The sequence below is a fragment of the Bactrocera tryoni genome, unplaced genomic scaffold (genome assembly GCF_016617805.1).
Source record: "Bactrocera tryoni isolate S06 unplaced genomic scaffold, CSIRO_BtryS06_freeze2 scaffold_25, whole genome shotgun sequence".
NCBI lineage: Eukaryota > Metazoa > Arthropoda > Insecta > Diptera > Tephritidae > Bactrocera > Bactrocera tryoni.
Window position 1 is genome coordinate 24,298,083 of NW_024395977.1, and position 11,227 is coordinate 24,309,309.

Below are 11,227 nucleotides of genomic sequence, written 5' to 3' on the forward strand. Positions count from 1 at the left end.
ACAATAAAATCAGAATGAAATATTTCTCACTCAATGAAGGTCATTTTATTTCCCCCTAACAGAGGTAAGGAATAAATAATCTTTTTTGAGTTTTTACAGTAGTTTTAATATGATGAAGAGCTTCTGCTAAACGATTTTCATTACCTGATGTGTATTTTACGTTAAAGTCATACTCATCAAGTCGAATCTTCCATCTTTGTAATTTGGAGTTTGGTTCCCTTAAGTTGTGGAGCCATTGCAATGGTTTATGATCACTATTTATTAAAAATTTCCTGCCGTATAAATATGGTCTAAAATTGGTAAATGGCTAAAAGTTCTTTCTCAGTAGTTGAGTAGTGCAGTTCATGTTCATTGAGTGTGCGACTAGCAAAACAAATTGGATGTCCCTGTTGACTTAACACTGCCCTATTGCCAAATTTGACGCATAAGTCGTCAATGTCAATATTTTCTCATAACTTGGATATGCCAGAATTGGATCATTAGTAATTAAAATTTTTATAGTGTTTGTAGCTTCCAAGAATTTCTCATCTGAGCTATTTATTTTATTGTCTTTTTTAAGACAGTTAGTCAAAGGTTTAGTTATTGCAGAAAAGTTTTGGATAAATTTACGAATAAATTCCGCCAAACCAAGAAATTGTTTTATTTCTGTTCGCTACACTTAGTTCCACTGGGTATACTTACTTGTATCTTTTGATTAGGTACCTCTTTTTGTGTGGATGTACTAAATTAAAGAGTTATAATTTTTGAAAAGTAAAAATTCAGCAACTTATATTTACTTTTGCGGGCAAAACTTAAAGAGATTCACAAACTTAAATATCTTTACACAATTTTATATGTAATAAAATATATATAATTTTGTATTTATTTACATTGCTGCTAATGCACAACCACACGCACTGCCGAAAGGTTTTTTCCAATTTAGGACCACAAAAAAAATTAAAGCGGATCAACCGTTGATAAACTGGCGATACGTGTGTATATCTTACGGGCGTGGAAATCGAATGGGGCCCACCCCGATCTGACCAATCCTTTTTGCTCGGTTGGGTGGTGAAAACGATGTATGTTGTGGTATGGTCGTGTTTGGTGCGTGGGGTTGCGTGGTGTGATGCTGTATGTTGTGTGTGATGAATGTTGTGTTGTATGATGAATGTTGCGTTGTGAGATGAATGTTGTGTTGTGGGGCGAGATACCATGAAGTCGCATAAACATCCCGGCCCCCATAGGCGAATTAATTGCATAGAAGCCTCCGTAGTTTTTGTAGGGTACTGACTACAGCGCTGAATCCCGTCACTTTTCGCTGGTTGCGATGACTATGATGTGGTGGTGTATGCGTGCGTGCACCTCGGGACTCGGCTCTTCGGCGTTGCACTTGATACCCATGTTGACTGTGCCGCTGTTGATTATGCCGGTGACTGGCGTGCGTTGACTGATCAGCGTGTCGAGAAAAGCGGGGAAACAAGGTGTGATGCGGTCTGTGGCAGTACTGACATGACCCGTCTGACGTACACTCCAACGTGGCGTGCGTGTCTGCCAAGCATGTCATGCAGTGGCCGTGGGCTCTAGCGATCTGTTGGCGCTGAGCGGCCGTCATCGTCTTGAAGATCGTGCATCTCTTCAAAAAATGAGGTCGATGGCATAGACTGCGTCGTGGCGGTATATATTTTCGAACTGCTCCTCGCCTGCTTCCCTGACTGGTTGAACGGATGATTGGCTGGGCGGGCTTGTGCCTTGTTGCCTCCTGGGTGAGGAAAATGTATATTAAACATGGTTTTGCTAGTAGTATGAAGTATGCTACTCATTTTACTTGTATATATGTACATATGTGTATATATATGTAGAGCGTTCGTGTGGACACGTCCTTATACGACGAGTTTCCAAGAAGAAAGAGAACGATCTTCGAATTTCATTTGACATAAAGGTTTCACATAAAGGTTTGACATGAAAGGAAAAGAAAATCATACATAGCAAAATGTCAAAGTAGCAGGTAGAGTTACCATGCTTAATACAATTGAAATTAACTCCGAAAGGAGTGGCGGTGCTGCCACAATACTCCCCTCCTAGTTGGGATCTGCGGCGGTGTAAGCAGGTTTCAAACGGTCGATAGAAATGTTGACTGCTTTAACGTTAATGTCGACGGTGAAGTATTTTTGATAGCGATGAATAACCTTGTAAGACACTTTGTAAGTAGCTGATAATGATGGTCGTACCGACAAATCGCGGATGAAAATCTGGTCGCACGTTTTTAAATCCGTGTGCACAAAGACATCTCAGTGGTATGCCAAGACGTGTTGACCGGACGTAGGTCGAGCATTATTTGTCGCAACTGAGAAATAACTTCAGTTTCATTATCTGGTACAGGACAGTCGATGAAGAATTCGGATGGCAAACGTAGCGTCGTCCCAAAAACTAACTCGGCCGGTGATGCTCCAACATCCGGTTTAAAGGAGCAGCGAAGTCCCAATAGAATTATCGGTAGCAAATTTGTCCAATGTTCCTTGTCGTGACAAAGTATGGCTGACTTGGGAGTTCGGTGCCAACGTTCGACGATCCCGCTGGTTTGTGGATGGTAAGGCGTAGTTTGTAGGTGTTTGACACCGATACATTGGAGTAAATGTTGAAAAAGTGTACATTCAAATTGGCGCCCTAGGACTGACGTTATGTCGGTGGGGATTCCAAACCTCGATATCCAGCCGCTGATTAATGGTTTAGCCACTGTTGGTGCGGTGCTGTCTGGAATCGGGAAAGCATCTGGGCACCGGGGTTTTTTTTGTTTTTGTGTTTTATTTTTTTTGCTTCCGAAGGGGGAGTCTTCTAAAGATACTGCCAAGATGAGACTGGTAGCATGCACGATTCATATTGTTCGCTAGAGTACACCTCTTTCGGGACCACGCCCAGACAGTGTTAAATAACTATGCTGGACTTGCGCAACAGTATGCCTACGTACTAAACCCTTATCTCTGGCTGCTGTAGCTTGTATTCGGACCTGTGGGACCGCCGTTAGGCACTTCTTCGCAGGACCAAGCTGGGCGATAACTGCCTTTTCACGATCTACATCCAGGGTTATTCATGTGGTCGTATGCTTCTGCGCTGCATTTCATTCATTCTTAGTTCTAGGACTGCTATTGCACTCCACTATTTCATTTTTGCCCACACCAGCTGTGATCGCAGCATGTGACTAACTATGTTGTCGGGCGTCATCCTTTCATTTGTTAGCTTTTCTATGGTCTCTCTCTCCACTGCATATCTCGTGCAAGAGAAAAAGATGTGCTCTGCGTTTTCTGCAGCATTTCCACAGAAAGAACAATGTGTTTCATCATCATGGCCAAATTTGTGCAGGTATTCCCTGAAACAGCCATGGCTCGATAAAGACTGCGTTAAGTAGAAATCTGTCTCCCCGTGTTGTCTCTCAATCCAGGCCGGAACATTCTTAATAAGTTTATACGTCCATCTTCCTCTTTCACCGGGTGAAACGGTCGATTACTGTTAAACAGTAACGATTACCCTCGGACAGCGGGAACGGTCCCACGATGTCAATGTGTAAATGGGAGAAGCATTCGCTAACGCACGTTCGGCGTTGCAGATGAGTGACGTTGTGTCTGATGACCTTATTACGTTGACATTGTAGGCAATGTTTTGCAAATTTTCGACTGTCGCGATCGATTCCGGGCCAGATGAAACGTTCGCTCATCATCTTTGATGTTGTACGTATACCGGGGTGCGAAATGTTGTGGATTGTCCGAAGTACTGCTTGGCGGAATCGTTTGGTGATGAACGGTCGGATGCGATCGGTCGAAATATCACAGTACACCTTTTTTGTGCTAGAAGGTAGAGCATACGAAATTAGTTTTAAGGAATGGTTCACTTGCCCATTGAGGTAGGATTGGAGCTCTTCGTCTGTCGCTTGATCGGTAGCTAAGTCGTCGTAGTTTATTAATTGAAGAGTTGTTTTCGAGGTTATTGCTTCGATACGAGACATCATATCGGCAACAACATTTTGTTGACCAGACACGTGATGGATGTCTGTGGTGATTTGGGCGGAAACGTCTAGTTGTCGAGCTTGACGGTCCGAAGCTTTTTCTAGTTTTTGATGAAATGCGAATGTGAGAGGTTTGTGGTCTGTGTAGATGTGGCACTCTCGTCCTTCAAACATAAAACGAAAATGTCGGATAGCGAGATATATAGCTGTGAGCTCCCTGTCGTAAGTACTGTATCGCTGTTCCGCTTTTGTAAATTTTCGCTGGAAGAAACCCAATGGACAGTATTGTTAACTACTTGATGTAGCGCTGCACCAGCTGCATAGTCGGATGCGTCAATCCACAATGAAAGCTGCGCGTTGGGAGTGGGATGTGCTAGCAGCGTACATTTAGCTAAGTCTTCCTTACAGGCTTCGTAATGTTTTATATTTTGTTTGGTCCATACGAGAGGTGAGTGATCATTGCGCTCGTTACCCAGAGTCATGTTAAATAATGGTGCTTGATGTTGAAGAGGATTTTTCAAAAAAGTTCTATAAAAATTGACCATGGCGAGGAAACGTTTTAGATCTTTCGCAGTAGTTGGAAGTTTAAGATCTGTGATAGTCTTTACACAATTTGGTAATGGTTGTATGCCGTCTTGGGTGATAAGATGCCCATGGAATTCGAGTTTCGGTACTCCGAGTATCAACTTTGCGATGTTTATTGTCAAATTGTGATCTCGCAATCGTTGAAACAGGTGTTGAAGGTCTTTACGGTGCTCCTCCGTCGAGGTAGAAGCTATGCAGATGTCATCCAAGTAGACGAAAGTATTATCTACTCCGCGACGGACTTCATTGATGACCCTTTGAAATATTTGTGCGGCGTTGCGTAATCCAAAGATCATGTGAGTGAACTCGTAATGTTCGAAAGGAGTTGTAATGGCCGTTTTGCATACATCTTCTTCATGTATACGGATTTGGTAAAAAGCTTTTTGTAGGTCGATTTTTGAAAAAATAGTTTTGCCTGATAATATGTGCGTGAAGTCGTGGAGAAACGGAATTGGGTACCCATCCGGTACAGTGACAGCATTCAAGGCACGGTAATCACCGCACGTTCTCCAAGAACCATCTGCTTTGCGTGACAAACGCGATTGAACAAAGGGTGTCGCTTATTGTGCGGGTCCGCTTTCAATGGCGAAAATGCTGAATTGAACACGTTCGCAATGATGTTTCGATGCTTTTGCTGAAAAAAGGTAAAAGTCTCCAATGCAACATTAGGATATGTTACTCCTCCCATCTGAAAATAATGCAATGTCCTCATTGCAGTTTTCTTTGTTTACAAGTTAAAGTTCTTAAATTGAATTCTTAATTAATTAATTGATTAATTGTTTGATTTAGTTTTAATCGGTTCTCTTTTTTTCTTTTAAATTGGTTTCTATATTTTCTTACATTTTGACTTTTAAATTTTACTATATGATGTTCGCCATCTTCTTCAGTTTTAATAAGACTAGCTTTGTATGGATTACTAATTACTCTAACCTCTTCCTCGAAACTTCTGCGTTTACAAAGTTTGTGTCAATATCTTTTTCTTGACGGTTTTTATTTACAATATTTATTCTTTGTTCTTTAATAATTTGAGGATCATGTTTTGGTGACTCTTTATGAAAAAAGATTGTATATGTAACTTCATTGGTAGTAGAGTGAACAATTATATGGTTATAAGGGAAAAGTGTTTGTTCAATTTCTAAATATTTCAGCTCTTTAACACCTAAAGTGTTGATATTCTAAGTTTTTCATTTAAAGTTTTATGTAGTCTTTCTATGTCACCAATACCAGTTTTACCGGTGATTACTTCTACTTTTATATTTAATAAATTACACCATTGTTTAATGTTTATATTATTTAAACCTTGGACTTGGTCGATTTTTAAAGTTTTTGGAGGACCCATACTATTAAAAATTTTTAGCCATGCTTTTGGGGATTCCAGCCAGATCAATGCTTTAACTTTTTCTATTATAGCAAACTTAGAGTATAAATCGATACATATTAAATAATATTCATTATTCCATTTTCAAAAATGTGCAACATATTTTTCTCTTATTTTGTAAATTGGCGGTGTAATTTTGAACGGCATTTTGTTAGAAATATGATCGTTCGTACAATGATTACATAGTTAACATTCATTTACTATTTTCGTGATTTCCTCAAGATAATTGGAGTAATAATACTGTAATTTAAAACATTTTGCAACCTTTTTTATACCTTGATGAAGTTCACTTAAATGAATTTCAAGTACTTTACTTTTAAAATTTGCAAAATCTGTAATGTTTTCTAATTCTTTTGTACACTGATAAAACTTGTTGCGACTTGTTGTTACTCGTATTTGTGTCTTCTAAACGTTTTGAAATTGTATAAAATCAGTATCATTGGGAATAAAAATTGTTGTATTACTTTTTATTAAATGGGTTTTAATTATATGTTTAATATAATCTGTAGTTAAATCTTTGTATGTAATTACAATTAGGTTATTTTTTTTTTTTTTTTGCAATATCTTTTTTATTTATTGAATCTGCTTTTTGTTTTAAAAGCCTAACAATAAGTTTTAAAATCTTAAATCTATTTAAAAACTAGACAAGCTCAAGCAAGTGTTTGAGCTGTTTTGGTGATACGTTGCTCCTTAGTACGCAGGCATATCTCTTCTTTTAAGTCGTGTTTGATCGCAGGAATGTACCAAAGCATTAGCCAAAGGGTTTGGGTGATCTCGGAGTTTAGATATATATTTAATTCTGCTGTCTACTACTTCTTTCTTTACCATAGAAATACCAAGGTCTTTATGGATATTTTCATTACGCATGTACCACGGTGAACACGTGATTTTTCTAAGCATTTTTGATTGGAACCTTTGTATTATATCAATATTAGTTGCACAGGTCGTACCCCACAGTTGAATGCCATACATCCAAATCGGCTTTATGGCCGCATTATATAAAAGCACTTTGTTGTCTAGGCTAAGTTTTGAGTTTTTATTTAAAAGCCAATTTAAATTTGCAGCTCTTATCTTCATGCAAGTTATTTTACTAGATATGTGTTTTCTCCACGTAAGTCTTCTATCTAGGTGAATACCAAGATAAGTTACGTCGTTCGCTTGGGGTACTAGAATATTGTTCATTTTTACTGCCGGACACATTTTAGGTCTTAGTGAAAACGTAACATGCTTGCATTTTTGTTCATTTACATTTATACGCCAGTTGGCTAGCCATTCTTCGACAGACCTTAAGTGCTCGGCTAATATTCTTGATGCTATTATGTGGCATTTGTTACGGCTCACTAAAGCTGTGTCATCCGCAAAAGTTGAGGTCGATATATTATTAGCTGTAGGAAGATCTGCAGTATAAATGATGTATAGAGTTGGGCCTAAAACACTACCCTGGGGTACACCAGCCCTTATCTGTCGTTCGTCAGATATGAAATCTCCCACTTTTACCATAAATTGTCTATTTTTTAAATAAGACTCCAATGTCTTATACAATTCTAAAGGTAGAATGTTTTTAATCTTATACAAAAGGCCTTCATGCCACACCTTATCAAACGCCTGAGCCACGTCTAGAAATAAAGCTGAACAGTACTCTCTTTGCTCAAATGCTTTTCTTATTTCGTTAGTAATTCTATTTACTTGCTCTATCGTGCTATGTTTTTCACGAAACCCGAATTGGTGCGTTGGTATTATATTATTTTCGTGGAGGAAAGGAGACATCTTTGATAGTAACACTTTTTCAAATATTTTAGAAAGACAGGGTAGAAGACTGATTGGTCTGTATGAAGACGGCTGTGTTAAGTCTTTCCCAGGTTTATCTATCAAGATAATCTGCGACTTTTTCCATGAAATAGGATAGTATCCGAGATTAAGAATTGCACTGAAGAGCGAAGAGAGCACTTCTACAGCAATATTTGGTAACTCAATTAGCATTTTTGGGGTAATATTGTCATGTCCTGGTGACTTTTTGGTTTAAGTTCTTTTATTATTCTAATAATTTCAGTAGGTGAAGTCTTAAAAGACTCGAGTGACTCGTTAACTGAGTTGGGTAAGCTGGACAACTCGAAGTTGTTCTTTGGGCAATTTGGTTGAAATACCTTTTCTAGGTAATTTGCAAAACAATTAGCCTTTTCCTCGTCACTTGAGCCCAATTTCCGCCTATGTCTCGTATAGGCATGTTGGAGTTAGTTGGTGGCTTCAGGGACTTTTGGGCTTTCCAAAGAGAATTTTGCTTGCTTGAATTTGGACTCAGCTTCTTTATATACATTTCGGTATTGGATTCTTCCTCACGTTTAAGCGCTTTTTTAGTTTACGTGCAGCTGATTTCAATTGAAGCTGAGTGGAAGGGGAGCGACTTATCTGCCATTCACGCCTTGCACGCCTTTTTCGTTTACAAGCTTTTTCTATTTCTCTGTTAGTAATTTTTCTGGCACCAAGCGGCTTATAGTTTTTGTTTGGTGTTGCTAAGACAGCTGCTTTAGTTATTATATCATTGAGTTCTTCTATGCTTTCGTCGATATCTCTACCTGTATTTATTTTGTACTTAACATTAATGTGGCTACTCACGTATTTTTTATATTTTAGCCAATTCGTTTTATAAGAAGTCAAACCTACTTTTGGATTAACGAATATAGGTTGTTCACATAACTTTATTAGTACAGGAGAGTGATCAGAAGATAGATCAGTACATGTATCAGCTGTTATAATTGATTTATCTATATTTTTGCTTACAGCAAAATCAATTAAATCTGGTGTTTTGTTACGATCACTAGGCCAATATGTCGGCTTACCAGGAGATATTATGTCAAGGTTATTGTGCCTATTTATAATAGTGTGATACAGCTGACATCCTTTCGGATTAATTAGCCGTGAGCCCCAATACGTGTGCTTTTGCATTGTAATCTCCAATAAAAATAATAAATATAATAAATCTATGGCCTAGTGTTCCAAAAAGTCTTTGAATTGGATGTCTGTAATTTTTAAACCGAGGTGGCAGTATATGGCCGTCAGATTTAAGTCCCCGCAGCGATTTTTAATAGTTATTGTTGTAGCTTGTAATTGCGCGGTGGCATAAGATTCTGATGTGTGGTGATTTAACCGTTTTCTAACCAACACTGCTGTTCCTCCATGTGCCTTTCCATCTGGGTGGTTTGTAACATAGAGTCTAAATCCCGGTATAAAGAAATTGTTTTGTTCGTCAAGATGAGTTTCTGACAATAGCATTACATCGATACTTTTTTCATCCAGAAATCTAATGAGTTCCAATTTATGTTGGTTAACACCGTTAGCATTCCACAAACAAATGTTCAATACACTCATTTTTTACTTAAAAAGTTTGCAACATTTGGTTTTGTGATTTGATTACTCTTGAATCATATTTTGCATTGAAGCCATAAATTTGTCATACATTGGTGAGGTTTAAAATCATAGTTTCAACGCTTCCATTTGGTTGGTTTTGGGGCAACTGCATTTGTGTAGTATTGCCTTTCACCACGTTTGCATAACTCCTTGTGTAGCATTGTCCTTAAGATTTACTGGTTTTGAAATTTGGACGGGGATTTTAATATTTTCATTAGATGGAATATTCATCATTTGGTTACGACGTGCTTGGATGCCCTGTGACAACTTCGATTTTAAATCTTTGTATACAGGGCAACCCCTGTAGTTAGCAGTGTGATTTCCTCCACAATTGCTGCATTTTTTATTTAAACTTTCTTTTTTAAGAGTACATTTTGAAGTTGGATGTAGATCACCACATACTACACATACACTTCGTAGAGTGCAATATGCTTTCGTGTGTCCATACTCTTGGCAGTTTGTACATTGTACTGGACCATTTCTCTTGTGTGGTTCCTCAACGGTGATTCTGCGATGGAGAAGATATTTTAAATTGTAAATCGGGTGTATTTCATTTTTCTTTAATTTGTTGGAATCTGGCATCAATTCTATTTTTGAACATTGGTTGTGGGACTTTGTTCTTGTTAAAAATATTTACTACTGATTTAATGCTAAAACCACCTTCTTCTAGTGCTTCTCTAACATCGTTAGAGTCTACCTGAAGACTCTATACCTTTTATGACAACAACTAGGCCTTTTGAGCTCTTCAGTTGGTAAGAGTAGTAATTCTTGTTATCATTTGATAGGAATTTTACAATTTCCATGAAACTTTTTCAGTGTATGTTTGAATTTTTGTTTCATCTATGTTACCTTTTTTTTCAAAGGCACAATGTGGAAATTGTTTGTGCCTATTATATTGCTCATTTTGAAACAAGCGCATTTGAGCTACGCTCACGCAAATAGATTGAGGGGTTTGGCATTCACGACCGTGGTGGTACCCTTTGCTTCGTCGTTAGGCCCTTTGCTTAATAAGGCAAATCTGTTGCCAATAAGAATTTCTGACTTTTTGGTGTTTGGCGTGTTTGCTTGAAATTTTTTGGTATTGACCGCTGTTTTAATAGGACTCAATTTCCTTTTTACATTAATGTAGCGATCAATACCAGTCTGAACTGATGGCCCTTTTTTGCTTGGTACATTCTCACCTTGCATTTTATTTTCCTTCGCTGTCCGGGTGCTTGCTGGCTGCATAGTGGCTGCTGTCAGTGGTTTTGTTGTTGCCCGATTGCTGTTTACTGCTGCTTCTGCTGACTGCGCTTGCTTAGTCTCTCTTTCGTTCTGATCGATGCGATGACTCATCATCGCCGTTACATTTGCTTTTGCCAGGAGTTGCTTTTGTTGGCTCGACAAAACTGAAGTAGGCATTTAAGGAATGCCTACGGTTTTGCGGTTGAGGCTGCGAAGCACTCATAATTGTTTGTTTTTTTGTTTTGTTTTTATATATTTGTTTTGTGCACTATTTGTTAATGTTTATTATTAAAAGTTTGTGTGCACTGTTTTTTTATTTGTTTGTTTGTTTTTATTTATTATTTTTGTTTGCTTACTTTTTGCAAAAATTAGAATCACGGAGCGAATTCAAAAACACGTCCGTACACTTTGAACACAATCGAATGAAATTCAATTAGGTTAGTAAAAAAAATTTCGTTATTATAGTTGAGATTTTACCATCTTTTATTGAATTGAATTAATTTGATTTTTGAATACATTTAATGGTCGTTCTGTTATCTTAATAAAACTTTCGGAATCTTCATCGGCCGAATGAACAGTGTCTACGTTAGATTTAGATTCTTCATTAAAAAAGCATTCCGTAGTTTTAATACGATAAAAAGCTTCTGCTAAACGATTTT